At 36.0% G+C, this 23,126-nt stretch overlaps 1 protein-coding gene across 1 annotated transcript in view; it reads right to left on the reverse strand.

The window, feature by feature from the left end:
- LOC123872160 overlaps nt 1-23,126 on the reverse strand; it is a 56,142-nt gene that overhangs the window by 16,537 nt on the left and 16,479 nt on the right. The window lies entirely within an intron of this gene.

Below are 23,126 nucleotides of genomic sequence, written 5' to 3' on the forward strand. Positions count from 1 at the left end.
AGAGCCCTCTTAATAAACGCTGAAATATATATTAAAGTAAAATTGTTTTATTGTCGCTTGGGGTTTTTTTTTAAATATATTTTTAATCCAAGCTCTTTCCATCGCCCGCTGAGTGACTGAGCTTTCTTATGAGGCCTCTATCTTTTCGGAGTTATGTGCGTTTTAAGCAATTAAATACCTCATGTTTAAACAGTGAAGGAAAACATCTTGAGGAAACCTGCAAGTCTGAAAGTTCTCCATAATGGTCTCAAAAGATTGTGAAGTCTGTCAATTCGCACTGGGCCAGCGTGGTAGACTACGGCTAAATTCTCAGTTTGAGAGAAGACCCGTGTTTAGTAGTGAACCGGCGATGGGTTCATGGTAATGATGATGATGATGGTTATGAGGTATCCTCTAGAACCTTCAGTGGAACTAAAGAGGTAAAACTATGAGCTGATTAAAATACTTAGTTGTAGGTAGGCAGGTACTCTTAATTTTTACAGTCCTCGTTCATCAAAGTTAATGTGAAAACTAGCAGTTAAACTATTAGTTCTGGTTCGTAAATAAGTCTTATTGTCAATTTGGTAATGTTTTATTGAGCAGGCCGGCTGCCGGTTACCTATTCATGAAAGTTGCTCCCGTAGAATGCCAACTGGCGCCGGCTGCACTGGGTTAGGGCTAGCAACCATCACAATTTATAAGTTCAGATTTCGTAAATAGCATGATTACATTGAACGGGCTGACGGCTTCAAACAGGGTACTAGAAAATGGATTCAGCAAGTAAAATCCAAGTTATCAATAAACTTTTAATGCACACAGCAGCTTTGTATAAGGTCGTAGAAGTAAGAAAAGAAGAAAGCAATGCGCGCCCTGGCCCGCGCCCTGCACCGGTAGTTGTTACCAATATGATGGATAGCAATTAGATAGGTAATCTACTGTTTCCATCATATACCCACCTATTATTATTATACAATGTTGATATATTAAATAAGTAATAGGAGGTTCTCAATAATATGGCTTGTATTTTTAACCTTAGGTACAATTTGGCTTTTACATTCAGATCTCTATTGCAAAGGTTAGCTAAATTTTTTAATTTGCAATGCTTATAAGTAAGTTCATTCAGCTATAAACTTTTCTTAACCTTAAAAATGAAAAGAAATTTCAAGAGACTTCCTTATAATATAAGAGCTTTTGTTTTTAATTTAAAACTTGGAAATATCGGAGAAAGGTAGGTAGCCCTAGTAGTTTGATGTCTACTTTCGATAGAGATTTCGTTATTTATGACTAGAAAACAGTGAATTAACTGATCAACCAAGCCGTTTTATTTTCTAGAACTTGCAATCAACAAGTGCGATGATTATTACGTTGCATGTTTAGACGACTTGTTCCTTGTTATTTAATCAAATAAGAAATAAATGACTATACTGCTAACTGCTATACAGTAATTTATTAGATATGCTCTTCCTATAAAACCAATGAAATAATCTAGGCAAGTATTCGAAATAGAGTAAGATAAAATTGTGGTATTGAGCGATAAGGCGACATAATTATTATCTATTACGTAGATATCTTTTTACCTTTCTCTTAAAATAAATATAAATAATAATTTTACAATGACGCACAATTATGTAGTTTTTTTTATGTTTACATCACATTATACGTAGGTAAGTGACTAAAACAGGTTTCCTAAAACGCCCCAAAACTATATTATGTCTGTTATAGATATAATATTACATGGGCATTGTAATTTACGTAGGAAAGCTGTATAATTATTATCACTATGTACATACTACATAGATATCAATGTTATTGTTATACATATCGATATTAGCGAGTACTGACGATATCTCATAAAAAAATTAAGTCACGTGCTGTTATTGTGAATTAGTTACGGACGATTCATAATTTTCTAGGGCTGCCAGATTCCAAAACAAATTTTTAAAAAAACAATAAAATATCTGGAGGCAGGCATTCGTTTTAGGTAGGTATTTATCAGTTTTAAGCTAATGCTCACTCACTTAATGCTTAATGTTTCACTTTAATAAGTGAACTAAGAGAACAAAATCAGAACTCTCTATAAATATCTCTATCTGATAAAAATTGTTTAATTACGTACCTTAAACATGATATTTTAACGTTAATAGCAGACCACAGAATTAGGAGTAATATATTAAGGCACTTATCATTAGGATTTCTGTTACCCTTCTATGTAGAGCATGGAGCATCTTTTTTATCCACCTACATATTAAGTAAGTACATGGACTTTTGTACGCCAAGTGTAGATTTCCTAATTAAAGTAAGTAGTTTAGCTGTGGGAATTCAGCCTATCGTGCAACAGCGTTATTCTATTGCATATATTTTATTTTCTTAGACTTTTCCTAGACGTTAGCTATGTACAGACGTAGCTTGCATTGCAAGGACTGCATCCTATCTTCTTAATATTAATACAATAATTTTACCTGTAAAGAAACAGATATACAGATACAAGTATATCTGCTAGTTACTGCCTTCACAGCAGATTAACTTCGCATTCATAACTTTATTTAGTACGCATTTTTGAAGTTTTTTGGCAGCCCTAACGAAACTGAGGAGCTGATTACAGCATGTCCCGTACAATGCGCTTCACTTTTACTATTTCATTGCGCCATCGTCATGTAATAACATATTTTGCATATGAATGGTGCCCTATTGAGTTGAATTGTCACTCATGTCGATACAGTAACGATGTTTTGATTTCAGATTACAGTTTCCATTGAAGAAAACATTTGTGTTTGGTCTTCTGTAGGTTTACAACCGTAAATTTTTCTTTAATACCTACTGTACTATTTGTGCACCCTGCAAACTGTCTTCCCGCAACGGAAAACGTAGCGTTGGAAGACCTCTAATAGTTCTAGAAGACCTCTAATAGAATAGAATAGAATAGAATAGATTCTTATTAAACTTTTACAAGTGCTTTTGAATCGTCAAAATAATTACCACTGGTTCGGAATGCTTCCAACTACTAGTTATATCGCTATAAAACAAATCATTTCATAACATTAGCACAAAGGTGGTCAAATAAAACGAATGAGTCAACTCAACAGTGCACGCCATTCAACGAGACGACAATAGCTTTCGTGCAGCAAGAAGTAAGCGCGTCTACCATAGAATGGGCCGCTTGGAGACCAGTGGCAGTTTTCACTTTCGTCGTAGTGATAAATAAGCCTGCCTACCTACCACCTTAGGACACTATCTCACTAGGACACCAGTGGCCGCGAAACCAGTCGCGCTACCATCAAAATGTACAGCTGTTCTGTGGAGGGTTCCTCAATTGGTGCTCGCTTGGTTGCGCAACCAATTTGGTGGCAGCATTATTTGGCGTCTATCGTTGACATTCTGGTGTCTGCTCTGGTGTTTCTCGTTTGGTAACTCAAGACATCACGGTGGTACGGCTGATGGCTCTTAGTGAAATATTGGTGTTACAATTCCGCACGAAGCAGGTCGTCACGTCGCGTCGCAGCTTACGCGCTACCCCAGCAGCCTGTCGACAGTAACAATGTGACGATCGCGATCACCTCTGATTGGCCGACATTCAGCTGAAATGCATTGTTGCAGTAAGAATTAAATATAAATTCAGCCAATCACAGCGACTGAGATTGTAACCAGGCTAGCTGGTTCCCGTCCTATTACGCATAGTCATAAAAATCGGTCTTACACAAAAAAGCGGTTACGCAAGTATGATATGTATATTATTATTAAATTGTATCTTTATTATGGCAAGAAACATTGACTAAATACTAATCAGTAGGTAAGGTAAGTTATACTTTCGTGTTCATAAGAATATTGTTTGCCATGCCTAATAAAGCTAATCATAATCTGTCTATAATTCGATAATTCAATAGAAGTTGAAACAGTCCAATGTGATTGTTAATGTAACAATATGGTGCAGCTCAGTGTGTACGCACCTTTACTTTCTTTAATTCTTTGTTCATATTGTGTCAATGATCGGTACTGACAGCAATTAATATTTTGGTGCTCATTATTATTTAAGATTGAGAGATTTCCCAAATTGCAAATAATAATTTGCGTAGGCGACAAATAAGTAGGTACACGTGACCTCACGCAACGCTTTCGCTTTTTCTAAGTAGATATTAGCAACATCTTATTGATATGTTGATCATTGTACATTGACATCCTGTTTTAAAGTATTGTAAAGAAGAAGCATAAGCTTAGTAATAAAACTCTTATCCAAGCACACACGTACGGTTTTTGTCGGTGTACCTAAGTTCAACTTGTTTCATAGAAGTTCAGCTACTAGGTACTTTAAAAAAGTATGAAAACTTAGCACTATTTTTGTATCTAAGGTTTTAACCTTAGATACAACTTTGCAACTACTTTTAAGTAGAGAACAAAATATTAATTAAACAAGATAAGCAAATTATGCCCCAATGAATTATTTAAACTAGTCAGACTGCTCTAAATTAATATTCAATTAGGTATTGACATTATTTTATTAATAATAAATATATTATAAAACATATCAACCAATATTGGCTATGAAAAATCCATACTAATATTAAACCTACTCGTAAATGCGAAAGTATGTGTCTGGCTGCTAGTCTGATTTTGATGGGTTACAGAGATAACTTGTATCCCTTAAAGACAAAGAAAATCAAAGAGTTCCCACGGGATCTTTAAAAAGCCTGAATCCACATGGACGAAGATCATCAACTTGTACATACTTGTATCCCAGAGACGGACAATAGACTAATTTTTATCCCGGAAAATCATAGAGATCTTTATGGATTTTTGAGTACGTCCACGGTCCAGCGGCGTATGGGTTTAATGTTGCAATGCTCTAAATGTGTACCTAAATTACTAGAAAACAATAGTGTACCTAATTTACTATAAAACAATAGCGTGGCAACATGATATTTAACTCGAGAAATTAGCTCTGAGTGTGTGTTTGACTCTAGTTAGTAGAAATTGCTTCTTAGAACAGTTAACCGCAAACTAAGAATAGAATAGCGAATACGGACTCAAATTTCGCTTGCGCTAATAGTGTACGAATAAAAGGCTACAGTCTAGAACTCTAGACCATAAAGGCGAACTTGAATTACGAATGAAATTTTTCTTTCTTTTCTTCATTTGATCACTTAATTTCCTTGGCCACATAGCCACAATGGTGTTAATTAACCGTACCTAGTATTTAAGTACGGATAAATGCCCCACTTTTTGAAAAGTGCTCTAATTTAAAGACTATTAATTTAATTTGAATAATTCCTGTTAGTATAGCTAAGCTATCTTTCATGTAACGTTACGACTAGTTTTTGTTGACGTAACAATTAGTGGTTTTTCATAGACTTGGATGGACAACTATTTAATTATTTATGTTTATTATGGAGAACTTCCAGGCGTACAGGTTTTCTTGTAAGTTACGATGTTTTCCTGCTAAAAACTCAAATAACTCCGAAAAGTTCGAGGTGCAGCCCGGGCTCGAACCCACGACTATCCGAATAGCCTGACGACGTCTTAAATCTTAACCACTAGGCTATCACTGTTTTATTCACGAGCCAATAGAGAGAATAACATAATATATTGTAAACAACCTTTGTTTAATAAGTCTCCTTTAAAGTTAGTAAATGTCATTATGACTATACATGCCAGGTAACATACGCTACTATGTACTCTTCTCCTAAATAGGGTAAGCAATTGAGATAAACTGTAGGCGTCATGTCTGAAGATATACTAATGACGGCAGTAATAACATAATAACATTAGTGTCAGGTATTTTGCCTTCAGAAATAAATCCTAATTTGTATATCTTCCTGCCTAGATAACACATTTTTTTGGGATAAAATAACAGTATTAAAAATCAGTCAAGTGCGAGTTGACGACACGAAGGTTTCCGTACCATCGTACAAGAAATAACACTATAATTTTTTTGTAATTTTCTTGGCTGACATTTTGATTTTTTGTTATAGCGGCGATAGAAATACAAACACTCTGTGAAAATGTCTGCTCCGTATTACTGTTCACGAGATACAGGCCGCTGATAGACAGACAGACGGACGCACGGACGGACAGAATAAAGGTATATTTAGTTACAATATGAACTTTAAAAATGAGACCAATTTGAAAACTGTTGACATTTTAACAGATGCTGGCAAATAAAACTAGTTTCGTGCCAAGTTTATTGATTTATCTTCGCAGTACAAAGTAATACAAAATAATTCATTTGATGATAAGTATAATATTATGTAGCCTATTTTTCACTTGGTTGTATTAATATTTTGATTGAAAAAAAATTATTTATAAATAATCTCTTTAGATGGAAGCGACTGTAATTAGGCGATGATTTTATCCGCAGTTTAAAAAAAAAACGCGAAAAAATTACAAAAAAAAATCTTAAAGCACTAAAAGTTCGCAATGTATTGCAAATAAAACATCTAACTTATACTAGGGGTCAACGAACGTTGCATAGATAAAGTAGGCGGGGCATTAATTTAAAAATTATTGTTACTAACTACTTAGTGTTTAAGTACTAACATAGTTTTTAAGTTTTTATTGTTACTAACACTATATAGATTTTTGATAGTAAGTATAATAATAGCGCAAAATTTTAGCTAGCGTTCTAATTATACCCTGTAAAAATAAAAAAGTTGGAAACTAAAACCCGACTATGATCGTCTTTCATATACTTCTCATTCCGCAAAAATCAAAGAGTTTCCGCGGATTTTAAGTCTTTATACAGACGAAGTCGGGAGCATCACCTAGTAGATTACAATACTAGCCAACATTTACGTCATTCGAAGTTCGAACGCTTGATATAATGTTGATCGCGATCAGCAGGCGTGATCAAACGGCGTGATTAGGTCGCAACCTAATCACGCTGTTCAATCGCGGATGATTTACTATTGTGAATTAATCCTGCGGCTCGGCGCTTGGCAACTTGTCAAATTGAGAGCAGATGTTTATCTCGTAGTATTTTTGACGTCCACTCTAGTACAGCGGTGCCTCTCGTCGAGGTATAGAACTCCGGTTCAATTCCCTGCTAAGTATAGTTTTTTTTTCCAGGAATTTTCTTGTGTTTCGCTTTCTGCATCCTGGCTGCGAGCGAACTGCCACGTAACCCCACTCACCTCCGTTATGAAAGATTTCTCTGTACCATATAGATAACTAGCCTACGCCCGCGACTTCGTTCGCGTGGATTTAGGTTTTTCGAAATCCCGTGGGAACTCTTTGATTTTCCGGGATAAAAAGTAGCCTATGTGCTAATCCAGGATATTATCTATTTTCATTCTGAATTTCAGCCAAATCCGTTCAGTGGTTTTTGCATGAAGGAGTAACAAACATACACACACACACACACACAAACTTTCGCCTTTATAATATTAGTGTGATGTCCGCGAATTCGTTCACTTGGTTTTAGGTTTTTCAAAAATCCTGTGTGAATTCTTAGATTTTACGGGGCAACGTGGCCTATGTATGTATTATGTATCCGTCCCATGTAACAAATTTGATCAAAATCGGTTAAAAGCTAGCAGGCAGACAGACATACACACTCACGTATTTATAATGTTATAAGAAAGATATAATGAATATGGGTTATTATACTTATTATCTAATTCACTGACCGCCACAGGCTTAGCTAAAGATTACTGGTCTGTGTTACCTTCTAAAATAATTCCGCATTTTGTACATATTATTAGAAGTTTGACGCAGATATCGGAAAATTATACGTTTATTTGGCATGATTCCATTCTAATGAGGACGTTTGGTATAATGTCTTGTTTGCGGAAAATCGTAAACGCGTTGCTGTTACGACTATTACGATAAACTATTGACATTAGGTATGAAATAAATCTAGAATAAATAAATCCTTATATTGATATTCATATAAAGAAACTTCGAACTCTTATAAAATTTTGATTGCTGATTTATCACCGCAGAAAAGAAGAAGTCTTACGACGTGCTTGTAAAAGTAGAGATAGCTATAACTGTCCATCAAACGTATAGGAAAATCAGTAAGTTATATTTAGTAGGTATATCATCTCAAACATGTACAAAATTAAGAGAAAGACGACCGTCGCTCGGTAGAAGAAGAAAGTGGTGGCTTATAAAAATTCAGGAATGTACTAGACCTAGTCTAATTACTACAACTTTTCTGTGTGTTGAAGGATATGGCATTATGTGACTAGAATCTCATGAGATACGATTTCAGTAAAAGATTTTAAGGAAAATCAGATGTTAGAATGTTAGTCATTAAAACACAATACATATACTTAATAAAAGTCATAAAGCCATACGTATACTAGTAGGCACCTACATAACATATATATGTAATTGAAATTTGTAAAATGACCCTTCTGCTGGCAGCTAGCGGAAGTATCTTTGGAAGGCGAAGCACGTGTGGATCGGTTTTTGACATCCGCATATACGAGGTTCCATCCTTCGATTTTAGTACTTATTGCCTCTTAAGAATAAACTAACCGTAAGAATTTCTAGGTCTTTTAAATATTTCTGTATAATCCTTAACCCTCTTCAAAAAGGAGGAGATTTTCATGCGTATTTTGTATCTAGTTACAGTGAGGGGCAATTGTCAATTCAGTTCATATAGGACAGTCAACCTTTCAATGAAGCTCGCAAGAAAAGGACAGTGTTTATAATGGCTCTATAGTTTTCGAAATCAAGAGAATATCTCGGTGTTCATTGTATCTGGATTACTGACATTGTTGGGATAGCCATCTGATCAGCTGTCGGGAAAAATGAATAAAAGGGAAAGCGGAATCGCGAAGGTATCGCCGGCTATTGTTTGGTTCGCTCCGACGATGTCATTATTATCGGACCGGCTCGGTCATCTCTGTCATCGCAAACAATAGTGGAGATTGTTTAGATTTGTACCTTTTGACGGACAATAAGCAGATCTAATAGCCGAACGATGGAATAGATAAGCAAATATCTCCGAGCATTCCGTCGTCGACGAGGACATGGGAGATAAAAGATAGGCATATAAGTAAAATGGCTGTATTTATAAGCTTTTATTGATGTGTAGTACTCTTATATATTCTGTGATAACATTTACGGATCTTAGGCGCAATGTACTTATACAGATGTACAACCATCGATGTATGCCTACAGAAACGTGGACACTTTTTCTAGTAGTCGACGATATACCAGCAACAAAGACATTTAACTATTACTATTTACAAGCGCCTATGCCACTGTAAATAATAAACTTATAAGGTTGTGACGGTAACACAGTTATTAATCAATAACCTACTCCAACTTAAAAATTAAAACTTATAGCTATGAGGCCATAAATATAATTATAATAGTATCTAATATCTATGCACTCAAAACTAATGTTTTTTTTAAAATTATAGACTATCGCTTGGCTGCAATCAGACCTGCTGGCAAGTGATGATGCAGCCTAAGATGGAGCACGATTGCTTGCGCCAGAAATAGTAAATGGTTTCCATATACGTAATACATGCAGCTGATATTTTATTTATTCAAAATGACTTTCAAGGCTTTCATGTAGGTAGGTATCTGGTATTAACAATCGACAAATCCGTGCGCAGAAAAGCAAGTGTGCAAAGTATTGAATTCTTATGATGATAAACGTGACATGATAAGGGTTGTCCTCGTCACTTTGCAGAAGAAATTCAATAACTCTCTACTCATGTCAATTCGTGTTATAAAAACTAAATCGAACAGTAGATAATAATTTTAGTATTATGCCCATATAGTACTTATGCATTTAATGGAATAGGTATCTGACAAGGACCCTACCCAAGTACCCCGAGGACATATCGTTACGAGCTAATTCTGTGATTTTAATATTGCATAATATAATAAATATGTAATATTATTATGTATGATAATGAACACTACAAAACGCTATTTCTTATACTAATTAATCTAAGCGTATCTAACTTTATTTGTCGCGGATGTTAATTTAGGTCATGGCGCCTTGACCTAGGTTACTGCGTTACATTATAATATTATCATTATAATATCGCATTCAATAAGCACTAACGACTGAAATAAGTTAGCAGAGGTATTTCAATAGGCGACTTTTGATATTTCACACATAATATGTAAGTACTAAGTAGGTAATTTAACTTTGTGTGGAAGCCAGAAGACCATGTTATAATATTGAAACCTATATTTTATTTCATATCATTTATTTATTTAGCAAAGAAAATCTTAATATTTAAAAGAAAGTTTTAGTGTTTAGTCGATTCATAATACGAGATTTTAGTATAAAGTTACAATTAGTGGCCTGTTACGCTGCCCATATACCGTCGAGTTTGCAGCGGACGAATGTTAAGAAACTTGTAACAAAAGGCTTCGACGTCATTGGCAGGCATTAATGTTACCTACATACATTCGACGCTAGGTAGGCTACGAAACTAGTTAGTATATGGTTAGTATTAAGTAACTATTAGGTTTCTCTGATTTCTGACAGATCATCCATTCAGGATTAAACCGAGAGTTTCCGCGCTCCAGTTCACCTGGCAAGTATGCATGATGTCATGCTTGACCGGCAAACTTGATCGTATATAGCGTTAAAATGGCCCTATAATGATATAATTAATGTTATTAATATTTGCAATAACTACCCGTGGAATGGAATTCAATTTATTTTGTTTTAGCATTAATGTATTCGGCAATGGCGTGAAATATGATTGAATTGTTAGCTTAACTGATATAATACGAATGCAGAGTATTTGCGATTCCAATGTAAATTGGATTAATAAGATTAATTAAGTAATAAGTAGATAATACATGCTGCGTATAAAATTGTGTTGTTTTTCCAGAAAATGGTGTTAAAATTATCTGCTTTATGGGTTTCTGGAGAGTGGAAAGGAATGAGAGACCGTAATATAAAATAAACTTTACAAATCTGTCGGGAAATCACGCACAGATTGCCGCTGCAATGTACCTACTGGTAGGTATTAACATATTGAATTGATTTATTATAAAAGATGCCATAAAATATCTGCACAAACAAAATACTGAAGAAAATTTCTGCTGAATCCCATTCGGAATTATCCGCTAGCTTTGTTCTTGGCGTAGTCCGCTAGTGGGTGGGGGGGGTTTAGAATTCGGTAGCTATATCCAGAGGTAGCCATGGCAAGGTAGCTAGCTAGCTATGTCACTATGGCATTCCAGTGTGTTGGGACTCTTAAGCGTCGAACTTATTGCCAAAGATCTAGTGTTCTGAACTTAGTATTGTGTGTTCTGCATTTATTGGAACGGCTTGGTTGGCTTTCGACTTGCACGCAAGTACTAGTTGACCGCGACGGTCAAAAGTAAACTGTTTTAAGCTATCTACTCTTAATTCAGAAATCTAGAGCGTTACATTTAGTAGGATCGGAGCCTTAATTATGGAAAGAACAAAAAACAGGTACAACAAAGCTGACAAAAGTAAGACGAGTAGGAGTAAAGTGGAAGTATAGTTTTTCCAATCATCTCCGGAAACGAGTCGGAAAGACCGCTACAAATGAGTAAAAATAAAAGATAAGAACAGATTTTTAGCGTTTTAATCGTAGCGCAGGGTTGTTCACCTTAACTTCAGAAACCTTAGAGTAAAGGGAAAACAGGCGGAAAACAGAATTGGACAAGGCGATTTCAACAAAACAAGCCGATCGCGTTTACCTAGTGATGCTGGTTAAATTCTCACGGCACATTACTCGTATAAGGATGAGAGATGAACGTAACTCAATAACAAAATGCAGTAACCCGAGAGTATTGACATTGGGAAAAACTTTCAAATCAGCGATGTAAACTGGTATAATCGGCTCTTGCAAAATGTGCGGTTATAACAGTAGTTATGTTCGCTTGATGTCATTGTGGGCGTCGTGCACGGTGCACGATTTACCAGAGCCATGCTTCACTTTAGTGAAGATCTTTGTTCGTCCGTTCCGTCTATACTTTTCATTTAATCTGTGTCAGATACATACCGTCTCGCGTGGTCTCGCTCTCCCATTAAGAGAGAAGTAAACAAACCAGGGGACTGAAATTATCCTCTTGGGAGTGCAGGGGGCAAATACTACTTGCTCTATGTATTGCATTTACTTCCCTCCATTTCGAAAGCGTGAGCTTACATGCATTGCTTGTAATGTTTTTACTTTTTAATACTTTACGATAAAACAATACAAGTTATTCTGAATAATGGATATAGAATCAAAATCATACAGAGCTCTATTTACTTTAAAATTACTTTTTTTTTCCTTCTCGTCTGGCTTTACACTGATTAGTCAATGTCAAGTTTGTAGTTGTATGGACTTCGTCTGTGCCGGCGCCCGCCGAAATACACGCGGCGTCCCTTTAGAGCGCTTCCCAGTCAGTTCCACCACCAATAAACATCAGCAGAAAACAAAAACCGGCCACTTCTGACAAAAAACACTCCAAAAAGTCACAACACGCGCGCCAGCAAACGCCACCACAGACGAAGTCCTTAAAATTACTTAAGTATTAGTAGTATTTTATTTATAGTGTTCCGTAACTACCTCAGAAGGAAAAACAGGAACAGGAACCCATATAGGATCACTTTGTTGTCTTGTCTGTCGTGTCTGTCAAAACCTATAGGATACTTCCTTTTGACCTAGAATCATGAAATTTGGCAGGTAGCTCTTATAGCACAAATACAGGAACAAGTGTAAATTAAAAATTTTCAACACCCCCGACAAATCATTTTCAAATAAATAATTATGTATATCTAGGCAACGTCCATCTTGACAGCTTGACATTTGTCAATTGACACTTGAATATTATGAACCTAAGGATTATCTAACCTTCTTTTCTACAAGAAAACTAGAAAATAGCTGATAACTTTTAAACGGCTGAACCAATTTTTTTGGATTATAGCTAAGAACACTCTCGATCAAGCCACCTTTCAAACAAAAAAAAGTAAATTAAAATCGGTTCATTCGTTTAGGCGCTACGATGCCACAGACAGATACACAGATACACAGATACACACGTCAAACTTATAACACCCCTCTTTTTGGGTCGGGGGTTAAAAAATCCGAAAACCGTGAATTTGTGGTAAAATTACAAAAAATTGTGTTCATGAACAAATTATTAGTACTTAGTTTCAATTTTTAAAGTAAGATAGGAGAGGTGTATCATATGAAATGGCCTTTACATTCTAAAACCAATTTATTTTTATTTTTATGCATAACTTTTCTTGATTTATCGTACAAAATGTCGTAAAAATACGTCTGTAGTACGGCACCCTCGGTGCGCGAGTCTGACGTGCACTTTACCGGTTTTTAGAGGAAAAAAAGCATAATATTTCTATTAAGTGATTTCGATACTTACTAAGAACTTTTGAAAATGCTTAAATAGATTCAACAGCCACGTTTAAGCAATAAATGCAACCTGTACCTATCTTAGTGCGAATACGAAAGCTGGAAAAATTGGTTTAACTTCTTCCAAATAAGAAATGGCTATTTACATAAAGTAACAAAATCAACATTCGCATTCCAACAGTTACGTTTGTTGCACCGTAGATACCTACTCGTACGTAGTGCAAATAAGCGTTTAAACTCTCATTCAAGTGCTAAGCGGCTCTTTGAACAAGTGTATCGCTATTTCGGTTTACCTCCCCACTTTGAATTACCCAATGCTTCTAATGTTTCAGACATCTTTTTGGAACGCTGAAAAAGCTTTTCAACTCTATCACGTGGTGGTTAAGTTTAAAATGAGTTGGCAGAATGTACACGCAACAATTTACGAGATACACCGGAGTTCCCCCTAATGCTATATAGGTAATGTGGTTGTAGGTTTGTAAGTAAAAATAGGGATCGGAAATGCGTATGGATTAAATGATATTGCCAAAGGTTTCCGTTTATGGTTATTGCTGGCTACGTTTGCCAATAGCAAACGAGCTTTTTTAAATTCGCTTAGGTTATTTTAATGGTAGACATTCTACAAATAAGGCTGACAGCAGATTAGAGGCGCGATACTAGCGCCAACCGAACCGAACCAAAAGGCGCGCGGCGAATCCACTATCTACCAATAATATTGTAAATCCGAAAGTGTTTGTTTGTTGGTTTGTTCTTCAATCATGCTGCAATGGAGTAACGTATCAACGCGTTTTTTTTTTTGTATGGATATAGTTAACGACAGAGAGTGACATAGGCAATTTTTTATCACGGAAAATCAAAGAGCTCCCACCGGGTTTTTAAAATTTCAATCCACACGGGTGAAGTAGCGGGCATCACCTAGTGCAATATATCTTTCAGTACTGAAAATGCGAATGACGTCATCAGCATAAGCCGCAGAATTCACAAGCCTTCGAACTTGGCAAAGAACCTCATGAACATGCCCATATTATTTTGCGCTAGAAAATTGCATTGCGTTTCACGCGTACGTTTCTTGCGGCTTTGCGTCTGGAATGTGCGATCAGCTTATAGCAAAAGCTGTAAAGTTATACGTACAGGATACACATAGGTATGATACGAGTTGTGACTCTCTAATTTGTCTTTTCTAAAGTAAACACTTCATGCTCAAAGGGTCAGCCCTATAGTCGGATAGAAATTCCTTACTCTCATCTTGTAGTCCCTTCGTCCCCTCTCTTATATAATATTAATGAAGACTAATCACCGTAAAGGAAAGACTTAGAGCATTAAATATTGCAAGCATTCAACAAGTACCCTATGTAGGTATAACTATTTATAAAGTGCACTGAAGAATATAGGTACCCTTATCAGATACAATAAACTTTATTTCTAAAACTTGAACTTCCAAAGGTATGTAATGATGGTTATTTGCCACAATCCTACATTAGTACCTATGTATATGTTACCTTACTATATTATGATATATTATATCGATTTGGATTTTTCATATTAATTACCTGATCTGCTTAATTTATTTCAGATCAAGTAAAATTCTTAAAGTATGTCTTATTTCCTACAAAATCGTACCTTTTATGTTACAAATGACCATTATTGTAATAATATTATACAACTACTAAAATAACTTGAAAATTTTATTCTTAGACCTCTAGAGAATGCCTACCTTTCTAACTAGTAATAGTTTTAGACAAGTTATATAGCTGTTTTAACGAGATGAGAAATGTAGGGTTCATTAGATGTAATTATTAGGTACAATAATTAAATATGATTTATACGTGGGCACCAAGTTCTGTGTAACGGTGTTGGGTTGCGGTAAACAGGTAGGTAAGTACTGTATTTTAGTTATTTTATGTGCCTGCTCAAAACTTTCAGCCTAGTGACATAGATTATTATTTATATGGGTATAAAGTTGACGTCATAAAAGATTTACGATAGTTAGATTAATTAGGACCCGAAACCTGGCATCAGCTGTGTCCTAGAACTTTTCACAAAGTATTCGTAAACGTAGTCGGAAAGTAGGTTGTAAAGTGATCTTAGCAGTATCAAGAAAATGAGTTGAAGAGATACAGGTTCCCACTAGTATCTTTTGTGGGAGATGTAAAATTCAAATTTTTCAAAGTATTCCATATTATTTTTTGTTAGCCTGGTAGCCTAGTATAACTATCAATACCAGTTTTTATTATTGAGATAATTATTATCATCTGCACACACATAATTTTATTTCTATCGTGCATGCCGTAGTATATTTTTTTGAAAATAATGAAGAATAAATGATTGAAAATAAATTGATGAATTTTGATGATAGGGGGATATTGAGGTATAAAACCCTGTGAGTATTACCACAGTTTTACGATGTAACTGTGGTATTACCTATCTACCTACGTTATTCGTAACCGACGCGGTGTCTTAATCCATACTAATATTATAAATGAGAAAATGTGTCTGTCTATCTGTCTGCTACCTTTTCACGGCCCAACAGTTTAACGAATTCTGACGAAATTTCGTACAGGCTTAGCTTACATCCCGGGGAAGGTTATAGACTTTTTATCCCTGAAATTCAAAGAGTTCCCATGGGATTTTTGAAGTCCATCCGTTTAACCGTAATTAACATAGACAACTTTTTATCCCGGAAAATTAAGCAGTTCCCACGGGATCTTAAAAAACCTAAATCCACGCGGACGAAGTCGCGGACATCCTCTAGTTTTCAATAAAATATTAGGCAAATTCAGCTCTACCGCTAATAAGATACACAAGACTCGTTAATTGAGTCTTAATTTCAATAAATTGCTCTTTATGTCAAACCTGTTCCTTTAATTATCGCCATCTGGTTCTGGGTTTCGTCAAGTGTTGACAAATTGTATCTGCTAATGAACAACACTTGTCTACATAGTATTTTAGTATTCTGTAATTAATCTTGACTAAATTAAGATATAGTATATATTTTTGGCATAATTTGGTTAGACGATTTTATTAACCAAGTTATCCAGTATTTTTTATTATGAGTGCCAGTAAGCTACTATAATTAGCTATACAGCATACTGGGATCTAGCCTAATTTATGACAAATAAGTAGTTTAACTTTAACCTAAGCTTATAAATTACCTTATATATATTAAGAAATTGTCCATTGACGCATCTATGACTATGGAAATAAATTTAAAAATCTTAGTCTTTCTTGATTAGAGATAAACTTTGTTCACGCGTGTTCTCCAGTTAAGCGTTATTTCTCGTTAACATGCCCACAAAAGTTGCTATCAAAATAGTTTTACTTTCTATAAAAGGAAATCGAAATTATCTCAGTACATGACATTCCATTTCTCTCGCGGTAGTTTTGATAATTGAACGGACGGTTTTAACTTTTACACTGATCGCATATTAGCTACAGCACGCGCAGAACGATACCATTTTCACCAACTGTGTTGCTTTACAAATTAACGTTAACTGTACATAAACCTGTCAGTCAATATGCCAAATCAGAGCCTTCTGTGATCTGTCATTGTTCACAACAGTTAGGGAACTTGAAACAAAATATCAAGGCTTCGACGTTACAGGTTATAGGCGTCAAATGTTCCTAGATTTTAAGTTAGGTAGCCCTAATTTTCTTTGATTTCACGTCACCTATAGCCTAATATTTGACATATCGTCGATTCAGGATCCCTCAATCCCTCAATCTAGTTCACTCTGTCTCTGTCAAGTTACTATGGACGGGAAAATGTCGTGATTTGACATCTTTATACAATTTTGGAAGATTTCTGTCACGTTTTTTTTAAGCTGGGATTTTAATAGTGTCTAAAATAAACGTACGGCAGTATTACATTATAGTAGGATTTGAAAAATGACGTGTGCTGCAATTATGATGCCACTAGCAATTTCAACGCTTGCAATAGCATAGCTTGCGGCGTGCGTGGAGCGTTTCACACGTGCTTTAATGTGTGATCAGCATTATGTGGTTACAGCAACCAGCACATTGCAATCGGAATTCTTTACGCTACTATGGAATGTCACTCGGCTCCGGACATCTACGCTAACTATCTTGGTATAAACAACATGTAGGTACAATAATCACGTGTTTACGTTTACTTATCCGGGTGATAGTAAATGACATTCTAAAATACGAGTATTTAAGAGTAGGTAGGTATTTTTAACCTTTTTTCCTTAATTATTTAGTCTAACTAAGTACCTACTTCAATTTTTTCGTCATAATATGTTACAGCCATATTTTCATGTTGAATTAGAATTCCAAGTTCCAAATGTTAATTTGTTTAGTGCAATTCCTTAACGACAGCTTTCGCATTTACCACCATCAGTTTATGTGATATATTGAAAGTAAAAATATTACATAAACAGTAAAATTTTTAAGGAAACTACTTGAAATAAACTAGTCCTGGTTTAATGTCAATTAATATGATTTTTATTCGTTTCCTTTGTTCAATTAAGCGCCCACAGCTTTACCTGGTCTTGCGTCCCAACAACTTACTTTTATGCAAGGTCATTGAACTGCAGGTTTAGAGCCCTTTGTTTGTTGGTAAATAAAACAATGTAGGATTTGAGAGTAAGGGCTTGGACCATAGAATGCAACTGCGGTAACAGCATAGCAGCACCACATTGAGAACGCGCGCGTCTGCGTGTACGATTCTTGAAAAAAACAATCTACAAGAAACTGTAAGAATCACATCACACCGCAAACCGCGAATATGACAAAGCGAGGCTGCATATTGTCATGCACAGTGATGTGATATGAGTGTTCTTACTACTTACTAGGCAGACTGACTGCGACAGCCAATCAGACCAATGCAATTCGAATTCTATTGCAAAAATCGAATTAAGACTTGCTGCCGCAGCCATGCTGCAGACGTAGGTACGTGGTGGTTAGAGTAACAAGCTACAATGGAATCTAGCGCGAAGAGCAACCAAAAAAAAGGATAGAAACGTATTTGTCATGACACGACACGCGGCACGCTACAACACAGTAATGTGTTTGTATCTTAGTGAACTTCTTTATACAGTTTCTTGTATTTCAATTTAGGAGTCGCGTTAGACTCGATGCTTTTACGTATTTGTCGTTACGCTTTTTGTGTGACCGAGCCTTTAAAGCCCTTTGTTTGTTTGTAAATAAAACAATGTGGGATTTGAGAGTAAGTGTGTTTGGAAAGTGTTTACTGTAAATGCCTACGTTGTCAATTTATGAAGATGAGATCCTGTTCTGGCGGCGGGCACTAATAGAAAGAGGAAATTGAATTGTGACACGGCATTATGCGTTCAGGTCCAAGAGTAGATGGAATATTTTGAGAAGTTACTCGATAAACCTGAAAGCTTCTGCCTATATTCGATTATTGAGTTACATCACAAGTACACAAGTAGGTACCTATATCAAGTTGCAATACTCATTTGCATCTAAAGTAAATTCTTATCTATTAAATTCTATTGCCTTATCTGAGTGCCCAAGATTACAACTTGCGAGATGTCTTTTAAACCGAAAAAAAGAAATAAGCACTTTTAGTGTGTATTTGTTAAATTTTAGGCTTATAAAATATATGTCAATACCTTTTTCATGTTTATGACTTAGAATAACCACCCAGGTTAATGTATTTATTATAATAGCAAAGCTAAAATTCATGAGTCAAAGATCCACAACGACTTCGTACTCGTATAGGAGTTGCCAAATAATGCTTGTCAACACTGTCTCTGTGAAGCAAGCATCTTGATTGCGGCTAGATTTTATTACTTGTCCTAACTTTAAGCATGTACCAAAGCTTCTTAATACTGTCCAGCAGCTCTCCGGCTAGTGTGACACAAGGAGCAATTCAATAAAATGTTCCGCTCGTACTCGTACAGGGCTTGCGAAATAATAAGCTCGTAAACACTCTCTCTGCCAAGCACGCAACTTGCGTTGAATGCCTTTCTATTGAGTAATAATCTTGATCGCGTCGTCTTCAAACATAACTTGAAGGAAATACCAGAGCATTAGAGACTTTGCTTGATGAGAGTAAGATTTCCTATATTTAATTAAATAGGTTTCTCTACGTGATCAAATTGGAAATGAGTAAATCCGTAGAAGAATCAAAGTAACTGACATAGCCAACGGGTTGCGAAGCTGAAGTGGCAGCGGGCATAGTATGGGGTAGGTACATACCTAATCAAAAGGACCGATAGACGTTGGTTCTGGAAAAGCGATTTCGGAAAGGAAAGCGCAGCGTAGGCAGATCCTCCACAATGTGGGCAGACCACATCAGACGACTCGGAGCCGCTGAATTCACGCGGCGCAAGACCGTGGCGTGTGGAAGTCCCTACAAGAGCTGCAGTGGACGTATAGTTCGCGACAGCTCGACATGACAATCGGTGGGACGCACCGCACACCCGCTCAGCCCCTGTGCTAATCCGGTGCGGGATAGCACGGCACCCCGATTGCCATGTCAACCTGTCGCGAACTATAGTCACTCTGACGGACGTCTATCGGACGATCTTGTTGCCATAAAACAAAATCACTATTGGGTTTCTTGCCGGTTCTTCTCTATAGAACCTGTTTTCTGAATCAGAAGGTGGTCTTGACTTCATAAGTGCCACAAGTTGACCTATGATAAATAAATATTTTCCATTTCATCTCAGTGGTTACTGTCTGCCTCATCAACAAGTGGTCTGCAGTTCAAATTCTGCTTGAGTCGTATACAACAGTGAATCAATTTGGCTGGTTCTTTGCTGGTCATAATTTGTGTAAAGTCTTCGACCGTGTCTAGTTTCCGGGATAATGTTTCTTACTTCGACATAATTTTATCTTACTTGCTCTTGCGTTTCACCAGACGATTTTAATGCCTATTAATCTATATTTCTTACTGTCAATTCAATGAACACGTATAGTTAATTAACATCAGGCGATCGGAACAGAATCTAGTTTCCCGTAGAAGGAGTCAGATCTGCGCCTGTGGCGATATAAATAGCGAAGCAGGCTGGGCCAAATGTAGAGTTGCCAATAACAGCGAAATTTGCGGACTTTTCCGAAATAAGTGTTTTAATTCACCTAACTTTCTTTTTATTCAGTACTAGATGGACTTTTTAGAAATCCTATTATTGAGCCTCCACTGTCCGTCCGTCTGTCTGTCAGAGGTTTGTATCTCGTGAACCGTAACAGAGTAGAGAGGTAGAGAGTCAGAATGTGTATTTCCTTTGCCGCTATAACAACAAATAGTGAAAAATTTAGGTAAAATGGCCACCATAAAATTAAAAAAAAATATAAGTTTTATTTCTTGTATGATGGTACGGAATCCTTCGCGTGCGAGTCCGACTCGCACTTGTCCGATTTTCGTAGTGAACTCAGCAAGCATCCAGCAATTTCTGGCGTGCAAACTACGAACACACACATGGCGTACATTTGGCTGGTACAAATCAAGTATAACTTATACCAAACCAATTTCTTGGTTTGTAGATCTTTTTTATTAATTTGCGTCCTGAAACGTTGTCGTATTACGTAGTAACTCTACCCACAGATGTAATGTGGACACCAGTTTTAGAAGTGTTCGTGTCTATTTCGAACAAGTGTAAATAAATCTAGTTAGTCACTTTCGTCAGCCTCGGTTGTCACTTTCATTATCATTGCCTACTGACTCGCCTCGGCTTGTCATGTCCTGCCACTAGGTACCTATTATGGTATCGTGAGAGCCTTTTCATATTATACTCAATACTCATTTTTATAAATATTAAACAAGTATATAAACATCCTTATAAACATTTACTTCATTCATACTAATATTATAAATGCGGAAGTGAGCCTGTGTCGGTGGAAAAAAGGGAGAGGCACAATAAAACCGATTTGGTACGGAGACGGACATAGGCTAATTATTTTTATTGCGAAAAATCGAAGAGTAATCATGGAATTTCATCATTTTGTATACCATAATACCATAATTTTTAAAATTTTTATTATATAAAAGTTGAAATTATGTAGTTAATACAAGTAATCGCTTTCAAGGTAGGTATCAAATGCTTTGAAGAGTTCAAGGCAAAGAAAGTGCCTTGTGGTAAGTAGTACTCTGTGGTAGGCATATCATCAGAAACATCAAAAGATTAGATCGCGCGGTTAGCCTATATTGTCGTCAGTCATACCAAAGCACACGTTTTACATATAATTATGTACTTATTGGAAGAAATACTGGAAAAGTTATAACATAACTGAAATAGAATACCTACCTGCTATTTCATAAAAATAAACTCTCTTCCGTCGTTCGTACCTGAGCCACTTCTTCGAATTACATGACGCTATTTTTTTTTAATTCATAGACTAGCGCTTGGCTGCAATCACACCTAATGGCAAGTGATGATGCAGTCTAAGGCCCTTGCCTAGAAGGTGCGTATTCACTCTTGACGCTATAGCTAGGTACTTTATAAACAGAACAAACAGAACAGAAAAATTCTGGCATTTTATGTACTTTAGGTTTGGCCTATATGCGGCAAGTGGTTGGTGCAATGTTCTAGTTGATAAATAAATAGATGGGTGGCCGAACTTGGCAGCATTAATGTTCGTTTACTTTCCATCCAGTAGACTAGGCCGCTGATACCGGTTCCTTTAATTGACAGCCGATAATAACAGTCGTTAACCCTAGATGTAAATTATTTGTAAGCTTGCGCTACTGGGTTGTTAATTTGTAACAGGTTACGGAGGTTAGATGGCAATCGCTGTATATTTAAATCTTGTCAAATGAAGTCGCGAGCAAAGAATCGAGATCGGACACAATAGTAATTATTATTTCAATAAGCGACCTGGATTTTTTTTGTTCGCGAGTTAATATATTTATTATATTAATAAAAAGAAGTGGAAGAACTGATTTTGGTTGGTGTACTAAACGGTTTTAACCGCGAAATTAGTCAAAATAATGACATTGACGTGAATTACTCACAAATTAGTCGATACTCTGACTGATTTCTTAAACTGGACACTTTCAAGTAAAGATTTTTGTATAAACGTGTGTAGATGATACTGCCATTGGCGCAATCAGAATGCCATAAGCCTACTTTGTCGTATAAGTTTACAAATTGCGAAAAACTAAATTGAATTTGAATTTCGCGGACAGACCCGTGTAGTGTATATCCTTCACCTTAACGATTTAAGGTGAAGGATATATTGTCACTACTCAATGAAAAATATTTTTTAACGATTCATAAGAGTTAATGAAAGTATAATTTTTTTCTGATTTCTGTGGCTGTTACTGCCACACTATTCAGTGTGACGTGCTCCATAAAGTTTTTTATATTAAATTATAACAATTCGTACACGCGTAGGCGCGCTTTTTGTGTGACCAGCTGCCGTGGAATTGTAAGTCGTGCGGTGCTGTTGTGATTTGTCTGTTTAAGCTTACATCGATTAAACCAAACTGTTTAGTCATTGAGCTCATTTATCTTCATATGTGTAGGTACCTAAATTTCTGTATTGATAGAGTCGTAACAGTTATAATTTTGATAAATTATTTATTCATTAAATTAACACAATACGTAATGAATACCTACTTGCATGACACGCCTTAATATATGGATAACCTTTAACCATCATTGTGGAATTTACCTACTTATTATTGCGTGTGTTATGTATCATGTGCTTTCTTGTTTACTATTAGTTTGATTGGGTGTTTGATTAACTAATTGTCGTAATTGCGTAAGCCTGTCATTATTATACAGCTGTCAGAATTATACAGTAGTCATTTAGTCAAAGATTTCTCAAACATTTTAAAGGTAATAATACCGTTTTAGGGTTTTGTTAACAAATCTACATACAGACAAATTTCAAACAACCTTGGTTACAAAAAAA

The sequence above is a fragment of the Maniola jurtina genome, chromosome 14 (genome assembly GCF_905333055.1).
Source record: "Maniola jurtina chromosome 14, ilManJurt1.1, whole genome shotgun sequence".
Lineage (NCBI taxonomy): Eukaryota > Metazoa > Arthropoda > Insecta > Lepidoptera > Nymphalidae > Maniola > Maniola jurtina.